This window comes from Cupressus sempervirens, chromosome 8 (genome assembly GCF_028749045.1).
Source record: "Cupressus sempervirens isolate cs-2001-9-10 chromosome 8, ASM2874904v1, whole genome shotgun sequence".
In the NCBI taxonomy this organism is placed as follows: domain Eukaryota; kingdom Viridiplantae; phylum Streptophyta; class Pinopsida; order Cupressales; family Cupressaceae; genus Cupressus; species Cupressus sempervirens.
In genome coordinates this window covers 131,378,512-131,395,582 of record NC_143125.1, presented here as the reverse complement: position 1 = coordinate 131,395,582, position 17,071 = coordinate 131,378,512, and positions in this window count along the sequence as shown.

The window sequence follows — 17,071 nt, the reverse complement described above, 5'->3', positions numbered from 1 at the left end:
TAGTTGAAAAAACTCCAAAAACAAATGATAAATAAATTGTTTAGAGAAATTACAAACTTAAAAATATTGCATTTAAAATTAACAACTATAGTAATTCAAAAGTGATGCAATAGTACAATATTACATTTAACTTTAGAAAATATAAACAGAGTAACAAAATTAACAACTGTATTAATTGAAAAGTGATGCAATAGTATTTAGCCTACCAGGAAGTACTAATAACATGCATCTATATTCAGACACAAAATTGTCAACAGGGAACATTTTAAATAAATTTCTGATTTTTATTTTATTTTTTAGTTAAATAAATTTGTAGAACATAATAAAGTTTATATCCTTATTGTATTAACATGAAAGGTTGTAATACTTGCATATTGTCATATCAAATGTATAGGGCACCAAAGAATGTTGGTGGTACTACTTGCATTACTTTATTTTTTAAGAATTATAGTATGTAAGAGATTTCTTACATCTTTTCTCTATAATTTATAGTATATTACTCCAATGTCTATTTCTACAGTTTTAGATTTTATTTATTGAATATATATTACAATTTTAACTGAATTGGACAACTTAACCATATTTCTCGCCGGATCAACTGAAAAGTATTGGAAAACACTTTATTTCTCTTTTAATAAAAGCCCGGAACTACTAGTTTTATGCAATTTCCATTGTCATGGTTGAATGCTTTGTTTGGTATGTATAAAGAAAATCAATGATTTTACTTATAACGAGGAAATGCAGCATTCGAAGAGAGATAATGAATCTTATCTTTTCTTTTGGCGAATGCAATAAACCAGTGACCGCTTTAGATAACTGTGTCTAAACTAGTTCAGACATAATTTGAACATTTTTGACATCGTATATTAGATGCTAACGTGACAGCTGCCATTCTAGAGTACATGAAGTTTAGAATATTGGCAGCTTACTATTTATTTGAACTTTAAATTATAACAGTTGCAATTTGTGTTTTAATGATAACGGTTACAAATTTGAATTTCAAATTTAAAGAGTTATTTGTTAGTGTATTTTTCAAACTAGTGGGAAGAAAGATAAATAAAATATTTATAATAATTATATTTGGAAAAAAAATTATAGTATAGTAATTATATTAATATCATTATATATTTGTTTAGTAAGTCTTATGTTTATGTTTCTTATAGATCATTCATAAGATTTAATTATTATCAAAGAAATTCTACATATACAAAATAATAAAACTATTATGATTCACGTTTAGAATCACAAATGCACTTTTAGTGATCATAAAAAATCACATTTAAAAAAAAATTATTTAAATAAAACTTTCAAAATTAAAATCACGGATATATTGTAATTCAAAACTAAAAAACTCAAATTACAAGAGCAATTTTATTGATTAATATTTTAGATTGTGTACAAAAATATTGATATTAATTAATTTTTAAATATTATTAAATATTAAATATCATATAAAAACTAATTCATATATTTAAAAATAAATTTTATTTTATAAAATTATTTTATTTTACTTATATCATTTATTTGTAATGAAAGTATTATTGATTTAACGGGAAACTTTTGTTATTTATAATGAAATTTATTTCTGCTATATAATTTATTTCTATAAAAAAAACATAGAACTATAATAATAAAATAGAGTATACTTCTATATGCATTATAAAGATTTGGTGATGCCGTTTGCTATTAATGAAAGGTGAAGATTTTTTATAAAAAAAACTTTAAAACTCTAATAGAAAAAATTATCAACAAATAAAATAGAATAATATATCAATATATAATTTATTATTACTTCTTTTTAAAAAAAATTACACTGCAAGACATTTTGGTTCTACTAATACATGAAGAAATATTAATTACTATTAAAGATGTATGAATAACCATAATCACCTCATGTAATATTTAACTTTTAATCACAACAATTCTTAAATAAGATTTATTTCCTGAAAATATAAATATATACATTACAAGAAAGATGCTTAATCCAAATATGAATCAACAAATAGTGGATAATGCATAATTCCTCTCTTCCTTTCGCCAGAATTCCAGCAACTCCGAAAACTGCACAACATATTGTGAAAAAGGTATGTGATTCAAATAAGAAGAGGAATGTCGACCCTTGACTTCAACTGCCTCTTCATTTTCTTCCTCTTCTGAAGCGTTGTCTCTTACATTTTCATTGGCATTCTGGTCATGCAACTCAGAGACAATAGCAATGATGAAAACTAAGACAGGGAGAGGAAGAGACATAAACCCAGCCAATATGCATACCACCAACGAAAAATAACTGAGGAATGAAGTTAAAATCTCTTTCAAGAGACTTGTGCTCACAAAATTCTCAAGGCAATTAAAAGGTCTCGCATACTCGCTCAAACATCTCTTGCAATCCATTATGATATAAAAGTAGAGCTTTTCGATTCCTAATACAGTTTCCTTTTAGTTTTGTTGTGAAGCAGGAAGTAGAGATTGTGGGTCTTATAAATTTCGAATTGCCAACATCAGGGCTGCTGATTTCGAGGTGCCACCGCCAAATTAGAGCTGCAGCTGATTTTATGCCCGCGCTGATTTTAAGTTTTGGTAAATTTAACTGGTTTTATAGTTCAAAATCACAACCAGCTTTAGTGAAATATACTCTCTTTTAGGTCATTGATTTCGCCATATTTGAATTAGAGAATTCTAAATTTTGCTCATACATAAATGTATTTCTGTCTTTGAAAGGCTGCAACGTTTCTAAAATTAGGTTGAGGTTAGGGCCGTGAAGAAGGGCGCAACGTTAGGCTATACCAGCATCCTCCCCAAAATTAGCCTCCATCATGAATGAGTTCAACAATTTGAATATATCAAGTGAGTAAATACAAAATATCTATGTATTTATTATTAATTAATCATATTTATATTTATTTGATGTGAAATATCTTTAGAAAAAATAATGTAAAAGATAAAGAAATATCTTTTCAAAGTGTATTTTCAAATTTTAAAAAATTATAATAAAGAGCATGAAATAGGATTTATATGTTTCCATTATTTATATAAAAAATTTAAACTACAAAAAAATAGAACAACTTTTTACTATTATATAGAAAGAGTGGTTTGGATTTTATCAATAAAGATTAGAGTGTCTACAAACAAGGCAAACATCAAGTAGCACATTATTAGTTTAACATACTTTGCTATTTAGAATTTAAATACAAGATCTTTTAGCTACCACTTTTAAAAATCTCTTTATCCTTCTAATTTCAAAAAACAATTTGTTCTGAGAAAGTGTTACATGTGCACAATCTTGTTCTAGCAGCCCCTTTGTGTGAATTATGATGTCCATGATTTTTCTATAGAAATCTTCAAGTATGAATGCTTTAAAGAACTAGGACTTTTTGCTACTAACGTGGTCATCGTTTATCATCCTCCATAGTTCTTTTCAAGCTAGATGTATATACTAGCACTTGCACCTAAATGAAGTGCATTGGATATTTTGATAGAAGGTATACCTTGTTCTTTGAATTCTACTTCAGCTTTTTTCTTTTCTCTTTTTCCTACTACTTTGAATTCTACTTTAGCTTTTTTGTTTTCTCTTTTTCCTACTACTTATTCTTCTGATTCTTTCCCTTATTCTCCTCCTTTTCTTCTTCTCTTCTCTTTTCTCGTTCTTCCTTTTACTCTCCTTTTCTTTTTCTTTTTTCTCTTTCTTCTCCTCCATCTTCTAGTTCCCGGTTTCCTTATTATCTTTCTTGCCCCTCTTCTTTTCCTTATTTTCTTTTTCTTCTTAATATATTCTCCTTCTCAATATTTTCTGCATGATCACCTTCTACTTCTTCTTCATCTTCTTATTCTTCTTAGTCCTCTTCGTTCTATTCCTTATTCTTTCATACTGTTTCCTAACCATTATGTAATAATAACTTCTAATTATTAGTTTTTAGATAACTTGTACTTCACTAAAAATATCTCTCTTTCACAACTTTCTCCTAAATTTTTCCTATTAATTATAGTCTGATTATAGCTATTCCATATGAAGTATTTCACATTCACATGTTTGTCTTCTTATCTTATTACCTATTCACTTAACTTCCACAATTCCACAAAAGGAGCATGATAACATACCAATCCCCATGAAAACAAGCAAATGTTACCTATACTGTGATTACAAAAAAATAAAATTAGAAAATGTTTTATAACATTGTAGAAATGAGGTCAATTATCTAATCACACATTATTTGATTTTTTAATTTTGAGTTTCTAAGTGTCATATCCTATTTTAAGATTGAATTTTAATAATAATTATATAATACAATGTTGCTAAATAAATAATGATAATAAAGTCATATTAAAAATAATACTAAAATCTAAAATTAGGAAATAATAATTATTTAATGCATATTGTCAATTAAATAATATTTAGGTTGATATTTGAAATAAATAAATAAAATAAAATTTCAATGAGTAGATAAAGAAATAAAATTTAATACAAGAGGCAATATTGTAGAAAGTATGTTAACTTTCTTAATAGAATTTAATAACAAATAATAATAAACACAAATAAGTAAGTAAATAAATAATATACCATAGAGCAATATAAATTAACTAAATCTAATGAAAAGTTGAGATGTTTTTAAAAATAGACACAACCCCTTCAAATTAAGATATAAAAGGGAGGAGAGTTTATTTTAGAGAGAGGAAAAAAAGAGGAGGAGAAGATAAGAGTTAAAAAAGGAAAAATAGAAAAGGAAAGTAATATGAAGAAAATAGGAAGTGACTTTCTGAAAATGTATCAATTATATCCGAAGGATGTGAACCTTCAAAATGGTCATCATTATGAATAGTTGTGACTCTTCAAAAATATTGTGATTATGAAGTATTGAAACTTTTAGAAAGGATTTTAGTTATGAAGTGTTGTGATTTTTCAAAAGATTTGTATTATGAAAGGTTGTGACTCTTGGTAAAGAAGGTAAGAAAGGTATGTTTATGGATTATATTTTTTTAATTATGTTTATGAATTTATTTATATTAATGAATCATACTTGTGGATAATATTGTATTATCTCATGGGTTAACAACATGGATTTTAATGAGACTCGAAGCATAGAGCATGTGAGACACTAAAATCTCCATTGTCTACCATGGCTAAGAATAAATATGGACTCGAAGCATAGAGCATGTGAAATATTAAGATCTCCTTTATCTACCATTGTCGAGAATAAATGTGCTAAAATATTTTGATGATGTCAACATATGCATATGTGATTGGCTTTGGATAGATGATGCATATCCAAGAAGAATCTTAAGATGTACACTACTAGAAAGATCACAAGGTTCTATGAGCTAGGAAACCCAAGCTGGAGATGTCCTTAAGTTTGGGTTTAAATTAGAGGGTAAAATAATATAGTTAGTTTTGTTATTGTTGTGATTCTAACCATTACTTTTTAGGCATTTCTTATCCCAAACTAACCCTAATAGTGGGGATATTACACCAAGTATTATTTCAAAATTATCTCATTTTTATTTTGTTCTCTCCACTTCTTCTTTTTCATCTTCTCCTCCACCTCCTTTTCCTTACCCTTTATCTCCACCTTCTCCTTCCACTTCTTATCCTCCTTTCCCTTTGTATTCTCCTCTTTCTTCTTCTCCTCCCACTCAATCAAAATGCTAGTATAATTTAGAGGTATATTTGTATATATTTAATACTCACGTGTCTATATTCATATGTGATATGGTGTATGCTTTCACCTTTGACATTTAAATTTATCATATCATTCGCCACTATAATATTTGACCAAAATTTATTTCCGCTATAATTTGAGAAATATTACTACCTTGTTCTATATAAAATATAAGTAGCTAAAAAGAATGAGATCTCTACTCAATGTCACACAATCCAATAATTTAGAAACTTAGATAGGTCAAAAACATAGTCATAATCAAGTAATTGCTATGACTATTCAGCATTATATATATATATATATATATATATATATATATATATATATATATATATATATATATATATATATATATATATATATATATATATATATATATATATATATATATATATATATATATATATATATATATATATATACACACACACTTGCATATTAATAAAATTATAATATTTTGACCAAAATATCAAATAACATAAAAGTGAACCAAAGTTATAATAAAAGGAAATCATCCATGCTACCAAATGTATATGTTTAATCCATTAGAGTACAGATGAAATAACATTCATCATTGATGTTGATCAAATAATCACATAACATACACCATGAGTAAAGAAAAAAAGTCAAGTAGATGACTTGTAGGTTGCAATAAAATAAGATATTAAGATTCCATTAAATTTCCCATCATCCATTTGCATGCTTAGGTCTTCTAATCCATCATATACTTAATCATCCATGAATCTTAATATGGGAGTGTGATCTAGTTTCTTAATATATACAACCATGGAGTGGTTATCTTTTTTTGGGCTCATCTTAAAATGAGACTGCACTTACCCTGCTTGAGAAACCTAGATGCCCAGGACTAGTAGATCAAAAAGAATTTGGTGCAAGCTATGAACCTACCTACTTTTTTCATAAGTCCAAATAGAACTAACAAACATATAGAAATATAAATATAAATAACCAAAACATTTGGAAAAGAAAAAATGTGATTTTCACATCATATGCATGATGATTTAAATTGTACATTTTTACTAGAGGTGGATGAAAGAATATGTCTACTCTTCTTTGTGTACTCATTTTCGACACCCTTTTTTTGTTGTGATGTGGAGCCTAATCAGACTCGAAGGTTTATTCAACATATTTTCCACACAAATTATTTCTATGGGGGTTTGGGGTCAGCACCCCTTGCAGAGTTCTAAGGAGGAAAATGTTGTAAGTAACAAATCTGAAGAGGATGTTTTGCTTCTTTCTTTAGAAAGTGTAAATGATTCTTGGATTTTAGATTCTGGGGCTTAATTTTATTCTACACCCCATACAGGTTATTTTGTTGATTATGTCCAACGCGATTTTAGGATTGTTTATTTGGGGGATAATGAACCTTACCAGATTGTTGGTAAGGGGAATGTTCAAATTAAGTTTTAGAATGTGAATCATTGGCTACTACATCAGGTAATACATGTTCCAAGGTTGAGAAAGAATTTAATTTTTGCAGGAAAACTCTATGATGAGGGTTATGTAGTTAGTTTTAATTATAAAATTGGAACGTTTCAAAAGGTTCCCTTGTAGTAGAATAAGGTCTGAAAGTAGGCACCTTATATCTTTGTACAAGTCATACTATTCCTTCTACTTTAATTATTTCAAAGAAAAATGAATGTCTAGGAACATTTGCTATAATTGAGTAGGGAGAACAAATAGTTGTAAATTTTGATACAACACTACAATATAATAGACTTGAGAACATGAGTAAGAAATATATGAAATTAATTCATTCAAAGAAATTCTTGCTAGATCTAAAATGTGTCAATATGGATTTATGTGGAATTTGTCTGTATGGAAAACAAAAGAGAATGAGTTTTGTGAAGAGCGAGAAGGAAAATAAAAATGAGAAATTATAGCTTGTGCATGTATAGATGTATGGGAACCAACTCAAGTATCTTCCAATGCTCGCTCTCATTATTATGTCACATTTATTGATAATGAACCTAGAAAAGTATGTGGTTTTTTCTTAGACATAAATCAGACGTATTTAAAAATTTTAAGAAATAGAAATGCTTCCAGTTGAAAATGAGATTGGTAAGAGATTAAAATGTCTTAGATTTAATATTGGTGGTGAGTATTTCACTTATGAATTTGAATATTATTGGTCCACTAAAGGTATTCATACACCAAAAACCATTCCAAGGACTTCACATGAAAATGGAGTGGCTGAAACTATGACTAGGATAATAATGGAGCGTGCAAGGAGCATGAGGTTGCATGTTGGGATGCCCTTAAACATGTGGGTGAAAGTTGTCAACACTACTATATATTTTATTAATAGAGATCCCTATACTCCTTTGGGTTATGGTATTCTAGAGGAAGCATGGACTGGTAAGAAGGTGAGCTATTCTCTTCTCAAAACCTTTAGTTGTGAAGAATTTGCACATATAGATTCTAAAAATGGAACCAAGATGGAAGCTATGTCAAAGAAATGTGTATTTGTTAGATATGAAATTGATGAATTTGGTTACAGGCTTTAGAATTTTGAAACCATAAAATTATAAGAAGTAGGGATGTCGTGTCTAATGAGAAACCATTGTACAAAGATCTATTGCAGTAACATGAGAAGAAATAGAATGATTATGTAGTATTGGATGATACTCAAAAGGAAGATGTTCTAGCAACCCCTCATGCTCTGTAACAATCGCAACAACATTTACACACACCGCAATAATGTTAGAAGGTCAACAAGTCCAAGTAGAGCTATTGAATGATTTTCTCCCTCTTTGTATTATATTTTATTAATAGATGCTAGTGAATCTAAATGTTATGATGAAGTTGTGTAGGTGGATACAAAGATTTAGTTGAAGTCTGCAATGAAAGAAGAAATGGACTCTTTACTAAAAAATAAAACTTGGGATTTTTTCTAGTTGGAGGTAAAAAGGTTTTACATAATAAATGGTTTATAGATTGAAAAAGAAGGATGGAGGAAAGAAAACATTTAAATCCAGGTTAGTTGTAAAAGAATTTGCATAGAAAAAGGGAATTGATTTTAATGGGATATTTTCTCCTATTGTTAAAATGACTTCTATTCATACTATATTAAATATTATGGCTACTAAATATTTTCATTTGAAGCAGCTTGATGTTAAGACAAATTTTCTTCTTAGTGATTCGGATATATATATATATATAGCACAACCAAAAATATTTCAGGTCAAAGGTAAGGAGAACTTAGTGTGAAAATTGTATAAAAGTTTATATGGATTGAAGCAAGAACCTCAGCAATGGTATCTTAAATTTGATAGTTTTATGCATGAGCATGGTTACAATTGGTGCAATTGTGACCATTATGTTTATTTTATGAGGTTAGATGATCATAGCTACATTATTTTATGTTTATATGTTGATGATATACTTATAGTTGGGTCTAACATGGATCACATCAAGGGGTTGAAATGACAGTTGGAACATTCATTTGCTATGAAGGGTTTGGGGGTAGAAAAGAAAATTTTTGTTATGAAAATTTATGTAGATAGAAAGAACAAAAAGTTGACACTATTTTACGCTGATTATAATGCAAAGGTGTTGCAATATTTCTCTATGGAGAATGCTAAAGCTGTCAGCACATTGTTACCTGATCATTTGATGTTGACTAAGGAGATGTGTCCAAAGACATAGGAAAACGAGGATAAGATGTTCAAGGTACCTCATGCTTTAGCTGTAGGAAGCTTGGTGTATGCTATGGTATGTATGAGGCTAGATATTGCAAATGTAGTGGGAATTCTTAGCAAGTATATGAGTCATCCAAGGATTGAACATTGGAATGAAGATAAATGGACTCTCAGGTATTTGAGAGGAACATACAGTAAGTGTTTAAATTTTGGGGTCTCTACTATGTATTTATAGGGCTATGCTAACTCAGATTTGATAGGAGATAATGATACCAGATGAAGTACTACAGGTTATGTATTTATTGTTAGTGGAGTAGTAGTGAGAAATGTTTCTTAGTTATAGAAGGTGAATGATTTATCCACTATAGAGGAAAAGTATGTTGCTACTACAAAGGAAACTAAGGAGATGATATGGCTTTACTCCTTCATGGAAGAATTGGGACACCCACAGAGAGAGAATTATTTGTTCATAGATGGCTAGAGTATCATTCATCTTGCAAAGAATTCTATTTTATATTCAGAGAAAAAATACATATAGTTGTTGCAACATTTCATTCAGTCAGCTTTGGATAATGGATAGTTGAAGATAGAGAAGATACATATAGATGATAATCAAGTAGATATGCTTACCAAGGAAGTAGCAAGGGAGAAGTTTAACTCCTCTTTAGATTGAGTTGGCCTTCTATACTAAATAGGATAAACAAACAGTAAAGTCTAGGGTGGTTTGATATTGTAGTGGGAGCTACAAGTTTAGCAGTGCTATGCTCAGTCTCCAAGTGGAAGGCTATTGTTGTGGAGTCTAATAAGTCTCTAAGTGGGAGATTATTGTGATGTGGAGCCTAATTAGTCTTTGAGGTTTATTTGACATAGTTTCCCCCCATATCATTTCTATGGGGTTAAAGGGAATCTCCTCCAAGATAGATTCAAGGGGTAGCACCCCTTGCGGGACCCTAGGGTAGTGCCTTAGGTTTGCTGCTTATTGCATTACAAGGTGGGGTTGAGTGGCATTGCCCACACAGGGGTTTTCAGGGGCAGCGTCCCCAAAGCCAAAAATGACTATACTATTGTAAAAGGTGTTAGATACTATTTTCTATGAGATGACATATTCTGTCCCTAATTTTTTAGAGTGGAAATTTTTTGTATAAAATGGCTTAGGGTTAGGGATTTCATACCAGGTAGAAATAAGAAGCAGGGTCCTAGATCCATGAATGTCTAAAAATTGAGATGATACTATTTTAGAAATGGGTGCCCATTTTTTAAAAATGGACACATGTGTTATGCTCAGATGCCCGATCCAACTTTCAAAAAATGGGCACCCATTTTCTATTTTCACATAATGGATGCCCATTTTTGAAAAAATGAAAAATTTAAAATTTTTTAAAATGGGCATCCTTTTTTTTATAAAAACTTGTACCAATTTTCCAAAAATTGGGTGCCCATTTTAAAAATAGGGTGCCATTTTTTAATTTATTTTTAAACATATGCCTTTAAAAAAAAAAAAATTTGATTTTTTGAGATTTAAAATGCATTTTAAACATTGTTTTTACTTTTTAAAAATGGGCACCCATTTTTAGAATTTCAAATTAGGGGCTTTCATTTCTTGTTAGTGTAAATAATTAATCATTATTAGACTTTACTTAAGTTTACTTAGGATAATGTATTTTTATATTAGTTGCCATTTAGACACTCAGGAATATGCATAGACATATGAGTTAACTTGTTGAAAATGTAGGAGTTAGAAACTTATTTGAGCACATGGTGTCTACAACATCTCTTTATGAGATACACCTATGCAAACTTATCCTCTCATCATCGCACAAACTCTTGTGCTCAATGGAGGATAATCCACTCTTGGTGGACATGTGCTTAGTTTTGATGTTTATCTCTTTTCTAACTCCTAGTCATTCTAGTAGCCTTTATATACAAGGCACTTTTAGTGTGTATTCATATCATATCCAATTATCTCATAACCAATCATCTGATATGCATTCTCATTTGATCACTATTTGTCTCTCTTGTGCTATCTATTGAACTTCTTGGTCTTGACATTCAATTATTGTCTTATGTAAATTCTTACATGGTATTAGAGTCATAGGAGTTTCATTGCATATCTATTGGAGAGATTGAGATTTTTTAGGTCAAGATTGGAGCTTGGTGGTGCAAATTAGATGTTGGCATTACATTCATAAGGTCAAAATACCCCCAAATTGACTTTTATTTCATCAAAGTCAGACATCTGAGGTGAAATCTTGTAGTGTTTGCCCCTAGTTCACATTTTTTTATCATTGTTGAACTCTTTTAGAGCTAGTTTTATGTTTTTGCTTAGCAGCATTCTTTTGAGATTATCAGATATTGTGCTATGGATTTAGTTTATTATGTGATGAGATTACTTAGATTTTGCATTTCATGTATGCATGATGATTATTTTCAGTGTTTGCAGTTATTAATAATGATTAGTAAGATGATTTATTATCATTTGTGTTTTCTTATGGATACTTACCCCATACTTGCATGTGTATGGTGTGCGTGTTTTCTTTTGTATGGCATTTTTGATGTGGTTAAGGAAGGGAGTCATAGTCACCTACTAGTCGGGATCTACACAATGCACCACTTCCTGCCATTGCCTATTTAGTTTAGTATATATTGTGCTTGTACATGCGTAGTTTTTATGCAGGTTGCAGGTACCGGGTATTGACTTCCCTGAATTTGCCAGGATGAGCATACCCTATCACACTATCTCAATGACAAGAGAGGAGAGATAAATTCTCAAGTCCAAATCCCAACCTTTTAAGCCATTTGTCTTAATTGGAAAATTAGGACAAGTATCTTAGTTGAGTACCCTCTGAATGCGTCAGATGACATAATTCGTGATTTAACCCTTGGTTTGATTTCGCATGTATTGATGGGTTTTCATATTTTTACATTATGAGTCTTTGATGTATTTTCTATTAATTAAGCCTAATTAATAGTTTAATTAAATGGAAAATTAATATGGTATTTTGATATTTATTTTATTTAATTAATTAGGAGATTAATTAAATAAAATAATTAAACTTTAAAAGTTGGAATGTGACAATATTTATTTTAATAACAATATATTTGGAGTTCATTTTTAAATAAATGACTAAATAATATTATTATTAAAGCTAATAAATATTTTAGCAATTAAGTTTTGAAAATAAAATTTTAAAGTGAAAAATATATTAAAATTATTAAAAGATTATAGATTTCATGTGCTTAAAATATAAATATATTAAGATTGAAAAGTGAAATTATTAAAGTTAGTGCATGAGATTTAATAATAAATTAATTATTTAATTAAATTGGAAAGAGTAAAGTAAATATTATATTAATTAATGTGCATTATTTTAATATTTTCTCACGTAGGAGTTGGCAAATTCTTGGGAGTTGTCATGTAGACAACACTGGAGTTTGCACTCTAAGAATGCACAAGTTGTCTACACTTAGAAGTTAGCATTTTATTTGAGCACATGGTGTCTACAACCTTAAGACTCTTCTAGAAGGTTAGAGAAGACCCATGCTTGGTTGTCATGCTTATCTTCTAGTTGTTTCTAGAGACACTCTAGATGCATCTTAGAGGCCTTTAAATAGAGGCTCTCCTAGTGTGTTTTAACAATTTGAATGGAAGTTAAGGGCTACAAGCTTAATAGAAGCTACGAGCTTCAAGATAAAATGGAATCTTCAAAGCTTACATCAATTTCAGAAGCTTATATGCTTCTACATGCTCATATGTTTCTACATATTCTTATGCTTCTTCTAACACTTCTACTCACATGGAAATTTTGGTTGGCTTGGATCTTGCAAGAATTGTGAATGATGGAGAAGGAAGATATTTTCTATGGACTACTGAGGCATGGCAGATTAGCATCATAGATTCTCTTCCACATTTAGTCAAGTTTGACTTGCATGCATCATAGAATCTTACATATTGGCATATTCTATCATATGCATCATAGATTCTCAAAGGAATCTCTTGCCACATCGCATTTCTATGGGTGGAAAATCCAATACTCTTATCCTCCATAAAATGGACACTCTTTCTCTCATTTTGGGTCTCTTGAATTTTGGAGTCTTCTTTTTTAATCCTGGTCTTCTTCTTGAATCCTTGAATTCTTGAATCTTTGAACCATTTTCTCTCAAGCTTAAAATCACACTTCTAGTATTCTCATGGCATTATCCATATCATAGAATTTTGCTTCAATCTTGTGTGCACTATAGGCAGGTTGGAGCTACAATCATTCGGAGAAGAAAGAAGGACATGGGAGTGTCAAAAAAAAGAGAGGGTTTCTATTGCTTTCTGTATTAGTTTGGCTTTCATGGTAGACTAGTGGGTGCTAACGCATGATTATTGAGTTTCTTGATTTTATCATAGTGTGTTATGCATTTAACCCATTTTTTCATCCTACAAGTGGAAAGCCCTGTGTATGTAAGCTCTTGTGATTGAATAATATATTTTCTCTGCTCTCGGCGTGGACGTATCCACATTTGTGGTGAACCACGATATATCCTGTCTCTTGTTCTATTTTGTGTATTCTTATTTTATATCTTAGATTAAAAATTGATTTTTTTTTATAAATTGTTAATCTAAGATATAAAATAAGAATACACAAAATAGAACAAGAGACAGGATATATCATGGTTCACAACAACTATGGCTACGTCCACATTGAGAGTAGAGGAAATATATTATTTAGTCATAGCAGCTTACATACATAGGGCTTTGCCCTTATATTTATACATTAGTTGTTCAAGAGAAGACAGAGAGAAAAATAAGAAGAATGTGAAATGAATAGACATGATAGTTGGACTTCACATCCAACAATCTCCCACTTGAAGTTCAACTCAAGCTACAACCTCATATCTAAATATCCTCCCACTTAAACTCTTCTTTCCCTTACCAAATCTCATGGTTAGAAATTGCCAAAAGAGAATCTTAGTAGCCAGAATAGCAACCACAACTAATCACTAATCACATCCAATTATCAACAAAACATCAGTAGATTTATAACCACATAACCAACCTACACAATAACTCACCAAATATACCAGCTTCGAACAAAACACTCTAAAAGGTTATTGATATGCAAAAAACTAGAAGATCATTATTAGGATATTGAAATTGTATGAGCAATGTCAACTATAAGCTGACTCAATCTACCAATCAAGACATAAAAGGCATTGCATTAACTTGAGATGATCTACGAACCTTAACTAACCTACTACAAAAATTACATCTTCCAAGTCCTCATGAAAAGACCACATCTTGTTGTTAAAAAAAAAGAAGTACAACAACAATAGATGACCTCAAAAAACTCTTTGAAGGAACACTAACACAAATCATAACTCATCCTTCTACCAACACCATCAAGTGCCTAGCTGTGTCAAGTATGATCTCCTTTACCTCCCCATATGAGAGCATTTACAACACCAAAACACAATGAATGAAAGCTCCTATAAACAAGAAGATCAAACTCTAAACATTCCAAAAATTAGGAACAATATTAACCATCACCGAAATGCATAAGGAGATAAATCTACCAAATAGACCAAGCATGGGGAGTGAGAATGCTCCTCCAGGATACATGAAGTCCCCATGACTCTTCTCCAAGAACAATCTCCATTAGGTCTCTAATGAACTTGCACCCATCCATAGCTATATGCTATTCCAACTTCATGCTGAAACCTCAAAAGAGAAACTGTCTCAACAAATGTTCTCTATTTCGAGAGAACTGTAGCCTCACCCAAGCCTCTTAGTTTTCAAGAGCACCTCCATGGTCAATATGCCAAAGTACCCAATACCAAGAGCACTAACCAAGATCAATTTTCAAAACTCCCATTGCATGCCTACATAACCTGGGAACACAACATGATACCTTGATCACCATAATTTAGAACCTCATGCTCTAAAGAGCATAACCTGTCATGATAACCTATCACATGGAGGAAAACATCTAATGACAAAAAAATTAATATTTTTTTCTAAAACTTCCACTGTACCATGATAGTGAAATTTTTATGGTATAAAAAAAAAAACTAAAAATGATACCCTTCAGTATTAGAGCCAAATTCATTCAGCAACCAAAATGGTCTTTCCCTTGGCCTTCACAAAGTGCATCTTATGCGGATAGGCCACCTTATTCTACTTGAAGACATTGTGTGAGGTGAAAGTAATGTTGTACTCATGGTCCTCGGTCCTGATTGGGAAGTGCAACTGCATTGCATAGAGTTTTACAATAGTAGTTTTTTGGGTTAAAAATATTTGATCTCCCTCAATGCCTTTTCCACCATGTTCCAAAAGTCTTTTGCACTTTCCAAATTCTCTTGTGCCTCTCACCTTTGAGTAGTGCATTGTTACATACTTCCCAACTGACCTATACAGATTGACTAACCTCGGCTTCTTTTCATGTCCTTTCTACTCCAGTGTATTTATGCCCATTATAATGAAGGTTTTAACTCTCATCTTGGCTTGCTCTACATTTTTTCTTAGATTTGATAGGCTAATTTGCTCTCTATGATCTTACATGCTCTGATACCAATTGTTAATCTAAGATATAAATTAAGAATACAAAAAATAGAACAAGAGATAGGATATATCATGGTTCACCACAACTGTGGCTATGTCCACACTGAGAGTAGACAAAATATATTATTTAGTCATAGTTGCTTACATACATAGGGAATTTCCCTTATATTTATACATTAGTTCTTCAAGAAAAGATGAAAAAACAAATAAGAAGAATGTGAAATGAACAGACATGATAGTTGGACTTCACATCCAACATCTCTTTGGCATTCTAAATGAGGGAGAGAGTTGGAATTATGAAATTGCTGTGTCATATCATGAAGACACTCCAATTTAACCTCATGTTCTACATCATGAGAAATTCGCTAATTTTTTATTTTATCCAAACCTTCAACTTCTCCTTCATTTTCAAAGAAAATTTTGTTTTGGATGTATGAGTTATCAGCCCTCCCATTGCAACTACTCTTTTGTATCTCTGATACATATGCCATAGTTACAACAAAGATAGGTGGAAGAAGCAAGAAAAGCCCTCCAATTATGTGAACACACAACATAAAAACACCAAGAGATGGTAAGCATATTGAAGTTAACATTTCCTACAAAAAATTTGTCCTCACAAATCTATGAAAAATAAAATCACAACTTAATAATTTTCACTTGGCACTAACTATTGTTGAGTGCTAGTTTCTCTTGGCATGTTAAGGAGCTAAGTGGTAGGAGGGCATTGAGTGATATTGGAACATGAATGAGCTAAGTGAATTTGGCATGTGAAGGGAAACTTGACACTAATGGATGCTAAGTGAGCTTGGTAGTGTAGATGTCGAGTGAGCTTGATCACCACTATAGGGTGGAGCTCGGTAGATAAATATGGTGAATGAGACTGGCTTAAACTATAGATAGAAAACTCAAGAAAAGACAAGACTAAGTGACATATTTATAACATGAATATTTTTGCCTTTAAAACTAGAGAGCCAAAGCTTGAAGCATACAACAATATACTTCTCAAATGCAACAAATGAAGGAATCACAATGGATTCAAGTATGCCTGCTTGCTTTCTATTCAAATTTGACTAAAAAAATTACAAAATTTGGGAGCATTTAGCTACAACTAGAAAACCCTAAAATTACCCTAAAACTTCAAACTAGTGAAAACTTTAAATTTTAAACTTGTAGCTCTAATGGATGCATACAATAGTCCCTAGAGTAATCACTGTTTC